The sequence below is a fragment of the Piliocolobus tephrosceles genome, chromosome 12 (genome assembly GCF_002776525.5).
Source record: "Piliocolobus tephrosceles isolate RC106 chromosome 12, ASM277652v3, whole genome shotgun sequence".
Taxonomy (NCBI): Eukaryota; Metazoa; Chordata; class Mammalia; order Primates; family Cercopithecidae; genus Piliocolobus; species Piliocolobus tephrosceles.
The window spans coordinates 23,553,474-23,565,558 of record NC_045445.1 but is presented as its reverse complement, the minus strand read 5'-3'; the positions used below and the strand labels follow the sequence as shown (position 1 = coordinate 23,565,558).

The window sequence follows — 12,085 nt, the reverse complement described above, 5'->3', positions numbered from 1 at the left end:
GTAACCTTGAACTCCTGGGCTCAGTAGACACTTTTATCCTCACTTTATAGGCAAGGAAACTAAGGCTTACTGATGCTAAGTGACTTGCTTACAGTACTTGACTGGTACTGGGATTCGAACTCAGGCAATTTGAATCCATTACTATGATAATATCCTAAGAATTAAAGGAATAGTTCTTAATTCACTGATTCGATTGGGTTTGCTTAGTGAATAAATTACATGTTGATTCAAAACAGTGAAAGTAAATTTCCTTGCAATTACACTGGGTTGACATTTCTTTTTTTAATTTCATTTGACAGTTTGGTATAACGGTTAGGACAACTGGGCTCTGGAGTCAGGCAGACCTGAATTTCTTGAATTCTGTCTTATGGACAAGATACTTAACCATGCTGTGTCTCAAGTTTTCTTATCTGAAAAATGGGGAGGAAGTAGTCCCTACCTTGTCAGGCTGTTGGAAAGTGTCAATGACCTGATAGCATCTCGCATAGTACTTGGCACAAAATGACAACTCAGTAAAGATAGATGAGAGCTATCCTTGTATTCATAAGCAATACAAGAAAGGAAAGGTTATAAAGAAAAACGAAACTGGGATTCACTGAATTTAAGTGCTCTTTGGTTATAGCACAGATATAGTTTGGAAGGTTTTCAGTGGTCCACCCACATTCTCCAAAACTAACCTGTATCTTATGGCAAATCAGCATATTCATGAAGCAACATGAATACATTAATTGGGGTTTCCTAAAGAGTAGCAAGGAAACTTGTCATGTGCTCTGCTTAGCAGCAGTTGTCCCTAGTTTCCTGGAACCCATTCTTTCAAAGAAAAAGCTCGAAAGTAGCATATAGTACTGCTGGAAGTACCAGGCAGGTGAAGGCATCCTGCTTCCCCCCAGTTCTTCAAGCCCTGGCTTCTTTCCCATTCATCTGTGGTCCTCTTCTCAGATTCCCTTCTGTCCTTCCCCAGTTTATTCTGGTTTTATCAGGATTCTTCCTCTGGCACTAGCTCTGTTTCTGCTCATCAGCATCAAGTAGTGTCTATGGAATGTGCACCTGGCACGACACTAGGTGAAATAGAAAGTCATCTAAGAGTTAATGAAAAAGACATGTGATCCATGGCCAAACAGATCTAAGATACACAGGTAGACTAGAGTTTTGGCAACACAGTAAATGCAGGTATAATGCAGGATGACTTGGTTGATTTCAGAGCACAAAAGAGTTTGTTCATCTAGTTAATGATATGCATACTGAAAAATTTTTAAAAACTGTACTAATGTCTGCAACTTAATCTGAAAGGCATAAAGGAATGGATAGATGAATAGGTGATAAAGCAAATACAACAAAATGTTCATTACAGAATCTAAATGGTGAGTATCTGGGTGTTCACTGTATAATTCGTTTAACTTTTCTCTATATTTGAATATTTTCACAATAAAAGGTTGAGAAAAAGGAGAGGTGGAAAGGGGTGTGGCTTATTCAACCACAAGTGTTTCAGAACAAACTAATTATAATTATATAGAAAAGTATAAAGCAAATAGGGCAAAATAATAACAATTGGTGAATCTGAGCAAATGGTATATAAGAATTCTTGTATGATGCTTGCAATTTTTCTATATTTAAAAGTACTTCAAACTAAAAAGTTAAAAGATAATTTGTTGAGCACCAACCTCTTTTACCTAGTGTCTCAGTTGCCATCTTCAGTAGTGAGGGCATTAGGTTAATAGTAGAGATATTGGAAACAATGGTGGAAGGGCGGGGAAAAATAACAGTCACAGATATATCTTGGGGGCCTACTATATGCAAGACACTGTGCTAGGCACTTTGGAGGATTCAAAGAAGTAAAAAAACACAGTCCGTTCCCTGAGAGGGCTCCCAGTGTAAGTAAAGGAATGCCAAAGCAGTGTCTGAAAGGGTAACTGACCGGAGCAGAGTTCTGTAAGACAGAAGTATAAAGATTAGAAAGGTAGGTTGGAGCTAGATTGCAGACAGTACTAAAGGTCAGGCTGAAGAGTTTGGACGTCATCCTATGGATAATGGGAAGCCATTTACAGTATCTGAGTCAGGGAAAGAACATGATCTAAAACTGACCGGCTAGATGGTACAATTTGTTTGGGCACAGGTACCTTTAACATGCGTTTGTTTTATATTCATGTACATCTGGTACGTGTATCTACTTCCCATATCTGGATGTGACGTTTAGGGATTTCCAACATGCTGGTTGCTGCTTATTTTTCAAACAGCCACTCCCTGACATCTCTTCAGCCTCTTTCCTTTTTCCTCCCCCAAATCCCAAGGGCAGCGGACCAGCACGTGCCTCAGCCCTGCTGACTCAGCAAGCAATAACTAAGCCTCATAGAATGTTTTTGAAATGAAGCTGCTGTGCTTCAAAACTGATTTCTTTCCTTCATGATAATCAAACCTCAATTACTGCTGGAATCACTGATTTGAGTTGGAAAGAATGAATATTCATCTAAGTAACATGTGAAGGAGTGCAGGAAGTTATGTCCTGTGTGCAGAAGGAAACAATTGTTCAAAGTGATCTCTGTATATGGAAAGAAACCCTAACAGAGACGGCATTGCTGAATAGTGGCAAGTGATTAGGGTAAAACCTCTCAAAGACTGCCAAATTAGAAAGTGGACTTTATAATCCTTTGGATATATACCCAGTAATGGGATTGCTTGGGTCAAATGGTATTTCTGGTTCTAGATCTTTGACCATGGCACATGTATATGTATGTAACAAACCTGCACGTTCTGCACATGTATCCTAAAACTTAAAGTAAAATTTTAAAAAAAGGAAAAAAAAAAAAAGAAAATTTCCTGATGTCTATGATTGTATTGTAGTTATATATGGAATATTCCTTTTTTTGGTAGGAGATTCAAATAAAATATTCAGAAATGATGAAGTATCATGTTAAAATTTTATTCGTAAATGGTTAAGAATATTCTTTTAACCATTCTTTTAACTTTTCTCTAAATTAAAAGTATTTCAAAATAAAAATAATGAAATTTTAAAAAAAGAAAGTGGACTTTATCTGTCTTCAGTTTTACCCCCCACGAAGTCCATCCTCCAGTGCAATCATGTTACTCCCCCCATTTAAAACCCTGTGTTCACTCATCCCTACATATAGGACAATGGCCACACTTCTTAGCAAGCTGACTTACTTCACCCAACCAGCCACAGGATACCTTCCCAGACTCTTATCCCATTCCCCTTTCCCACTTTCATTGGTTCACACACAATATCTTACCTTTTTCTGAACTATCCAGTTTTACACATTTGACTGCCTTGCGTGTGTTGGTGGTCCCTCTGCCTGGAATCCTTGCCCATCACCTCTGTTCACATAGAGACTAGGCAATGCCCTGCATCCTTTATGATTCAGCACAGTTAAGACTCTGATCTCTAAGTTGTCCACCCCCAGCTGTAATTCCCTCCACCATATTCCCAGAACACCTTCTCTCTCTTTTGGGTACCTTTCACATCAGAATATAATCACTGGTTTGAGTGTCCATCTCCCCTATTAGACTGTGAGCTCCTTAAGGGCAGGGATTACATCACATCAAATTCATTATTTATAGTCCTGGTGCTTAGCATAGGGTCTGGTCCTGTATATATGCTCAAATGTCTATTGAATGAATGAGTCTGAACATAAAGTACTCCTTGAAGTCAAACTCAGAATCTCTTGAAAGGTGAAAATTAGAATGGTATGTGACCAGAGTAATCCTAGTGAAGTATGTTTGAGGACCTGACTGAAGAAAAGCTGATAGGAGGACACCTTATGGGGGCTTATTGTGGGGCAGTTTCTATCCCAGGAAACTCTCACTAGCAGTTGTTGCTGGCTAAAAATGAAGAGCAGCTGGAGCAGATGACAAGGGCCCTTACTGGGGATTTCTCCATCCTTATCTTTCACAGTTCACCACTAAAGCAATGTTGTTCTCTGAAGTAACATTTTCCACAGTGTCTCAATTCTCCTGAATGACTGCCATATTCATTTGTGCTCTGCCTACTGCGGCATTTAGACCAGCTTTGTTAAAGTGTGGTCACTGAAAGCTCTTCGATTCTTCCACTCACCTATCATTATCATGCCAAGGAACAATGTTTTGTGAGCAAGAGACCACTGAAAAACAGAGCACCAAAAAGGGGAGTGAAGCAGAGCTAATAAAAACTATCTTTTTTCTCCTCCTAGATTGCCAATGTATTTCACTATGTTTCCATCCTACAGTGTTTTATACTATGTTTCAGTAAAGGCAAAAAAAAAAAAAAAAAAAACGGAAAATTAAGACTTCAGCAAAACTTTACACTTTGTTGGAAAGAAAAAAGGAAGCAATATTGAGGAATAGAACATAAATCTTTAGACATATGATCAGTAGCCATTTCTGAAAAGTACACATCTGGACTGTTTTAAACAAATAGCAAAAACCAATTAGGTCTTTCTGACTAAACTGAGGTGTATGCTAATTTCTTTTTTTAAACTAAGTCTGTTTTGATCTTCAAAAATGTCAAACTGGTAAACACTTTACTTTTTTGTACATATAAATCTAAGAGCCAAGCCTAGCTTGAGGAAGATTTAAGAGACATAAAATTTGTCTGAGGTGTCTGCCAAATCTCTGCAGCAGAGACAGAAACCCTGGAAAAGCTGACACAATCATAACTCTCACATCACCAGCAGGCTTGTGCAGGGCTGGGAAGCACAGAAAGTCACTGTTCCTTCTCTCACACTGTTTGTAAACAGAAGTAGATCATTTGCTTATCAGCTATCTGGTAGCTCATTTTTGCCTAGATATCTCACCAAGGAAAAAAAAAAAAAAAGAAAAAAAGAACACATCCCCACGGGTACATATCTCAATTTTCAGCTGGGTGAATTTTCATTTATAAGATGGGCCCGCTTGCGAAAATTTTTCTTTTATTTGCTCTTGAATGCTCTTACTCTTATGTGCTTGCTTGCTCTCTGTCTCCCTCGTTCTTTCTCTTTTTGTTCAGAAGGCATTAAAAGGGGTATTTATGACTATCTAGTGCAGTGCCTAATGAAGTGCTTTCACATAGTAAGCCTACAATAATTCATCGAATGAAGTGAAACCCTATCTGTAATTTCTATGTTCAACTTATTTGATCATGTAGCAGGAAAACCATAGATTTTTTTCCTGGAGTATTTAAAAGTAACAATTCCTTATAAAGAAATATTTTATTCAGATGACTCATGCTTAGGACTTCCGTCCCTTAAAAATCATCCATTTTTGCACAATGGGTATTATTTGTAAGGAAAATGAAGGGAAGACTACACTTCAGGATTCTGAATGACCACTGATACATTATTGTAGAGAAAATCAGATATCCTACATACACTCGATTGTATGTCGTTATGGTAATGCACTACATATGTCTAAAATCACTTAACAATGCAAGAATATAGTGCACACATGGGCTGCATTCTGTAAGTAGGATTAACTATTGAATTCAACCAAGGTCTTCCCTGGGGACAGATTGCTGGAAAATACATCTACATGACATTTAAAAAAATAAATTAACCAATGACATCAGCTCCCATGAGACACATTGTTTCTTGTACATTCAATTATTTCACAGTTTTCTGTAGCTCTCTGCTGACATCCCCATCCCAAATGACATAGAATTTCAAAAAATAAAGAAAAACAGAGCAACTGGAGCTATTCCATCTCTCCTGTATGAAGTGTTATGTACACAAAGGAAAGATTTCTGTACATGAGCACAGTGTGAGCCACGACAGGGTGAGATCATGTCAGTTTGCGGCTGTTCTTGTTATGCTGTGGTCACATATAAGTTGCCCAAGCGAGTGTACAAAGCCTGTTTTCTTCCTGACAAGGACCAGCAGGGATTGCTGGAAAATAAAGAGAACAGAGTTATGGCAGGAGGTTTTAAATTTTCTCTTTAAAAAATGCTCTTTATTATAACTTTTCTTCTCACTTTGTTGTATTTAGTTATCCTCATCTGTGAAATAGGAATAGCTATTTTATGTGTTTAATATTTTTGCTGAGAATTAAATACCAGTAGATTGCCTGGCATACAATAGCTAATCCACACAGTCCACATCAACATTGGCTAACATTAATTAAACACCTATTATGTGCCTGGTACTGGCAAAAGACCCCCCAAAAAGGTAAATCATAGAAGGTAAAACTGATACTAGAGGAGCAAGCAGGGAGCTGACTTTCAAAGTTTTTATCAGCCAGTCTAAGAAGTTTAGATATTATCCTGAAGACAAAGGACAGCCTTTGAACTATTTTATAGAGAGGCTGGGTAGCTTTAGATTTGTGACTTACAAAAATCATTCTGTCAGCATTGGTAATGAGTGGACTAGAAGAGAAGCAGGCTAGAGGCAGCAGTAATCCAGGCTAGAAGTGATGCATGTGTGTTGGGGGGTGGAAGGTATGCCCCCAACTAAGACAATGGTGGACACCGGGAAAACATTTTTAAATAACTTTTTTTTTGAGACAGAGTCTCACTCTGTCTCCCAGGCTGGAGTGTGGTGGTGCAATCTCGGCTCACTGCAACCTCCGCCTCTTGGGTTGAAGCAATTCTCCTGCCTCAGTCTCCCGAGTAGCTGGGATTACAGGCGCATGCCATCATGCCCGGCTAATTTTTCTATTTTTAGTAGAGACGGGGTTTCCCCATGTTTGACCTCAGGTGATCCGCCCGCCCTGGCCTCCCAAAGTGCTGGGATTAAAGGTGTAAGCCACTGTGCCTGGCCAAAATAACCTTTTAAAAATTAACAAATATACTGTAGATTAGAAAATAAAAATATGCAAACGGTTAAAAGTAGAAGTCATATGCAACCTTACTATTCGTAGCAAACCCCTATTAATATTTTTTGTGTGTTTACCATTACAGGATTTTTCCTATGTATGCCTACACAGATTGTGTGTGTGTGTGTGTGTTATATATACGTTTTTAAACTGGGATCTGCCACTCTGTACTGAGAGTTTTATGATGTGAATTTTCTCTTAATATATCATAAACAATTTTCCAGATCATTAAATATTGTTTGGTAAAATCAACTTACAACACTACTTAGTAATCCATTCTATAAATGTACCACAATTGATTTCATTCAAATCCCTAGTATTGTACATTTAAGATGTTCTTTTTTTCTTTTTTTGTTGTTTTTGCTATTAGTATAAACAACTCTGGGATAGATGTACTGAGTATTAAATTTTTGGAAACATCATGATTGTTTCCTCAGCACAGAGCCCTAGAAGTTGAAGTGGTAGGTTAAAAGCTGTATTCCATTAAGGTTTCTGATACATATTGACAAACTGCTCTCCAGAAAAGCTGTATCAAATTATAGTCCCAGTAGCAGAGTCTATGAGTAGGAGATGAACTTGAGAGTGATGTCAAGGACGGAGTGCACTGGACTTGGGTGGGTAGAAGGGATGTTTCCTGGCAAAGTATCAGGGCAGAAGGAAGGTGAACTCTGTCAAGAGCAGCAAAGTAATAGGCAGGGCTAAGGAAAAGGTGTTGGATAGGTAAATGATAAGAAAGAAAAACGTAAGATAACCAGGGGAGAGTGAAGAAAAGAGGGAAAAAGTAGGTCTTTAGTGAAATTATGGGCACTTTAATTTACTGCTTTTTTCAGCAAAAGTAGCAAATGTAGCAAACAGCTAGTCTTTTCATAGCATTTGGCACTTTGTGCTACCAAAGTCCCCAGTTATATTCATGCAAATCTGTTTACCAATTCTTTTCACCCAATAATCATTTATTAGGTGACTACCATGTGTCAAGTGCTGTTCTGGATGCTATGGGTATGGAGACGAATGAAACCTCGCCCCTGACCTCAAGGAGCTCACAGTCTAGTAGTGGGGAAGACAGAAACATCCACAGACCGACACCCTACAGTGTGGTACAGGCTAGGACAGAGGTAAATGCAGGGTCCTGTGGAAGCCAGAGGCCTAACATTGCTTTGTGCGTGCATTCATGTATGTTGGGCGAGGGCTGTTGGGAAGGCTTCACAGAGGTGTTGACATACAAGCTGAATCTTAAAGGCTGAGGAATTTCTTGCATGCCTAAGGGTCACAGATAATAGTCATATTCCTAATCAGTGCCTTGAATATTTGTGCTACTGCTCTCAAAGACACCGAGTAAGGTGGGAAGGATGTTTGTGTGTAATCCAAATCCATTCGAGTGGTAACTATAGCTTCCACTGTCATCTTAATGAACATAGAAACATAGCATGTTTTGGCAATATTATCGCTCCCCATAGAATATAAAGGACAAGAGGCAAGGGGGGCATGCAGACTTTTAAAACAATTCTGGTAATACTGACATAATAATATTAACATCCACCAAGTCCTAATAATTTTACCTCCTAAATGTTTCTCGAATCTGTTCCCTCCTCTGACCTAACTACTCTTGGGTCTTTATTGTCTCTCTGTGGAACAGAGTAGCAGCCTCGTCAAGTCCACCTCCACTGTATCCTTCCCACTGTCATTGTCCTTAAAGTAAAAATCTGATCGTGGTGCTCTTCTAAAACATGTTAATGATTTCTTATGGCCTACAAGCAGCACTTCTCAAATTTCAGTCATTTGAGTATTACTTAGTGACTTTTACCATATTCACACACAATGTGTTCTATTATTACTTAATATTTGTCTTTAAATGAACTGAAAACTGGTTCACTTTCTATTTTTATGAAGTAAAATCTAAAGTAATCTTAGATGTGACGGCTTAGTTCAGTTTTATGTTTTTTAAGATATATTTGAATATGTAACTAGTAAAATTAAAATGTTTGTGGGAGCACAACGTAACTACCACTGGCAGATGCCCTACGTTTTAAGAACCACTGACCTATGGGGGCGCATTCCAACTTAGGATTGCAATCAAGATTCTTCACAACTCAGCCCCAACCTCTTTCCAGACTCTTCTCCTACCCATTACACTTCCCTTTTCCTCAACAATCTGCACTTCGGCCATGCTGAATTCTTCCACATTGAATGAACATGCCCTACTCTTACACAACCACACATCTTTCACAGACTGACTCCTCTACCTGGAATGCCTACCCTCCACTCCTTCCCTGCCTGGGGCAAACTCACTATCCTTTAAGACCTATCTGTCATGTCACCTTCGCGAGGAAGCCTTCTCCCTGAGTCTCCCTTACAGTGAGTCACACCTTCCTTTATCCCTCCATAGCACTTTGTACCTGTCTCTGTTATACTACACACTACAGTATCTCAGAACTGTGGGCATCTAGCTCCCCAACTAGACCCCAGGAAGAGTTCACACCTTGTACTTCGTTGTTTCTCCAATACTTCACATGGGCAGAGGTCATGAAAGAGATCTAGTGTCCCAGGTAACTTGTTAAAATGCTAAAATAAGATAAATCCAAAGTACTATCAAGGTTCAAATAGCTTAGAGGTATGATATGTGTTATAAAGAGAATCATCTAATTCCGAAGTAGCCATACTAACTATGGTTTTGGCAGACACAATTAGCTACAGTTGCAATGACAGTTAATTTGGTTTTGGCAGCTATTTTACAGCAAATACATTCTGACATAGAAATCTGAAGTGAATCATTTGGGTTTTGACCAGAATGATCAACTATACCTATCTCTCCTTACCACAACTGGAAGGTCAAAAACAAGAATGAACATTGGGAGCAGCAAACCATGTTGAAGAGAGCATGGGCTTTGGAGTCAGAAATCTGTATACTCAAACCTCAACTTATAATCTATGTGACTTTAAGTAGACTGTTTAACTTCTGTGCATTTTAGTGTTTTCTTCTAGGAAAAAAAACAGGAATAATAGTATCTACTTCATAACTCTCTTAAGATAATGCAACAAAGTATTCATGATGATGACTAGGACATTATGTGTGTTCAATAAATAGCAGTCATTATTGTCACCCAATGAGATGACTACAATTCAGATAATGTGATGCACGGGGACAGCAAATGCATTTCTTAAGAAAATAAATTGATGTCTCTAGGCTTTAAAGTTGACAGCTATAGACTGTAGCTAAGAATAGCTACAAACAAAACATCTGCAAGACAAGCTTCTTCTTGGATTTAAACTCACACCTGGAACATACCATCACACTTCTTTGTGTTCTCCAAGAATTGATCTCAAATCAGGTTCCCTAGGATGAAAAGAAAAATCATCCAATCTTAATTTTTGCCTTCAATTTTATTTGATACAGAATAATATCCAAACTATGTGTATGTTTCAAAGTGTCATGTTATTATGACCCCAATCTTCTTCACCCTATTTATTTCCCAGTATATTTGTGCTGATATCTTTTATTCCAATCAGGCAAGCCCACCTGTCTCACAGTGCTCCCTCTTCTGTTTACCCTTCTCAAAGTCCAATCTCAGTAGCAGGAAACATTTTCTCCCTCCTCTTTGACAACTTCAAATCCCCTGTACTCCGCTGGAGCCCAAATTAAAATTCACCTCCTTCACAAAGCCCGAGAGCGGGATGAGGGCTTCAGCACTTCCCGGGTTAGGTTTGAATTTCCATAGACGAACTCACCACCCCCATCAGTATGCTCTTCCACTGACCCCCTTAGCATTTTTTGCACGCGTTTGTAATAATACAATGATTAATACGGTCTGTTTCACAGGGTCTACTTTATTCTGTAGAATAAAGGTGTACCCCCTAAATGTTTGTCAACATTAGTGCTATCCATCTTTGCTAGAAACCCCTAGAGCGCTGGGTTTTTATAACCAGTCTAACTTGCCTTTTACTATCATCAGAACCCTGCACTGAACCTTAAACACACATTTCTCAAAAGCGAGATTCCTTCCCTCTTTTGCTTCCCATCCCTTCTAGAAATTGAGGGGAAACCCTTCCCACTCCAAAGACCTGGCGTGGCAAGGAATTCCCATGCCCCTATAGGAAATGGGGAGTGTAGCGCAGGGAGGGTTATGTGCCCAAACCTGAAATACAAATTGAGGGAAAAGAGGAAAGAGATCACCCAACTCCCGCGGTAAGAATTAAAGTCCAGTCACCGCCTAGGCAAAACCCTGGACGCGAACCCCAACTTCGGACCTCTGAGGAGGCACAGCGCCAGGGGCAGGCGGGCGGCGTTGTGGGAAAAGAAAAGGGGCGGGCGAGTTGGACCAAAAAAAAAAAAAGAGCAAAGAGAGCGCGCTCCCGGGCTCAAGAGAACTGGCGCCTAGAGCTCAAAAGCCCACCCCGGACTCCCGGTCCCGACACCCCCTCCCCTGCAGAGGCGGAGCTGGGCGGAGTTAGGCGCTGAGGACCGCGGCCCCGGAAGCACCCTCCTCCCTAGGCCCCCTCAGTCCCACAGTCCCCAGCCACGGCCACCGGGGCTTTCTGCCTCTCTGACCTCCAGCTCCCCGGCTACCGAAGCGCTAGTCCTTAAACAGCCGCGGAAAATCGGGTCGGCGCGGCAGCTCCTGGGCGCGTAGTGCCCTCGCGGCGCCCCACGCCGCGCCACTCTCGTCTGAAATGCCCGCCTCGCGCCTCCAGGCCTAGACCCGGCAATCCAACCCAAGGCTGGACTCTCACCCACACGGTGCCCACTGCGGCGTCTCCCATTGGCTACTGGTCACCGGGGAAGCTGGAGGCCCGAACCCATGGCTTCATGGGAAATGTAGTTTGAGGTCGCTGAAGGCTGTTCTTCCTGAGGGTATCCCGTATAGACATTGGCGGAGAGAGGCAAGTGAAGACCGAGAATTATGGGAGATGGAGTCGTGGGACACTTGTTTCTCTAAACGCACAATTCTTCCCCTCCCCTTCCGATTGTCCCCTGCGTTCAGACGGGGAAGGGTATTCTGGGTATTGTAGTTTAGAATGCACTGTCTTAGAGACTCTCTCTTGGGGTTATGGATTTGTGCTTGTGGGGACAGAGGAAGGCTCTAGATTTCTTTTCATGTCGGTTAAGTTCTTAGCATTTTGCGGAAAGCACTTTCAATCGTCATTTGAAATTGTTATTGAGTTTTAAGTGTTTTTCAAAAAATGATGTTTATTCTTTGATAAGCCTGGAATTTTAATTGAGAGTTATAGTCCTTTAAAACTGTTGAAGTGTGTTTTTTGTGAACCACCTGCATCAAAATCACTTAAAAGGTACGGAAGAATGTATATAGTTTTTCTA

At 40.4% G+C, this 12,085-nt stretch overlaps 1 protein-coding gene across 4 annotated transcripts in view; it reads right to left on the bottom strand.

Moving 5' to 3' along the window:
• ENOX2 (ecto-NOX disulfide-thiol exchanger 2) overlaps positions 1-11,586 on the bottom strand; it is a 316,145-nt gene extending 304,559 nt beyond the window's left edge. For 2 of the 4 annotated variants that reach the window (XM_023198804.1, XM_023198805.1), the window contains exons 1-2: positions 11,318-11,586; positions 10,058-10,105 (exon numbers count right to left, since the gene is read on the bottom strand). The gene's annotated coding sequence lies outside the window, so the exon portion shown is untranslated. The remainder of the gene's footprint in view (positions 1-10,057; positions 10,106-11,317) is intronic. The other 2 variants (XM_023198809.1, XM_023198806.1) reach the window with 2 other exon arrangements.
• Positions 11,587-12,085: the final 499 nt, after the last annotated feature.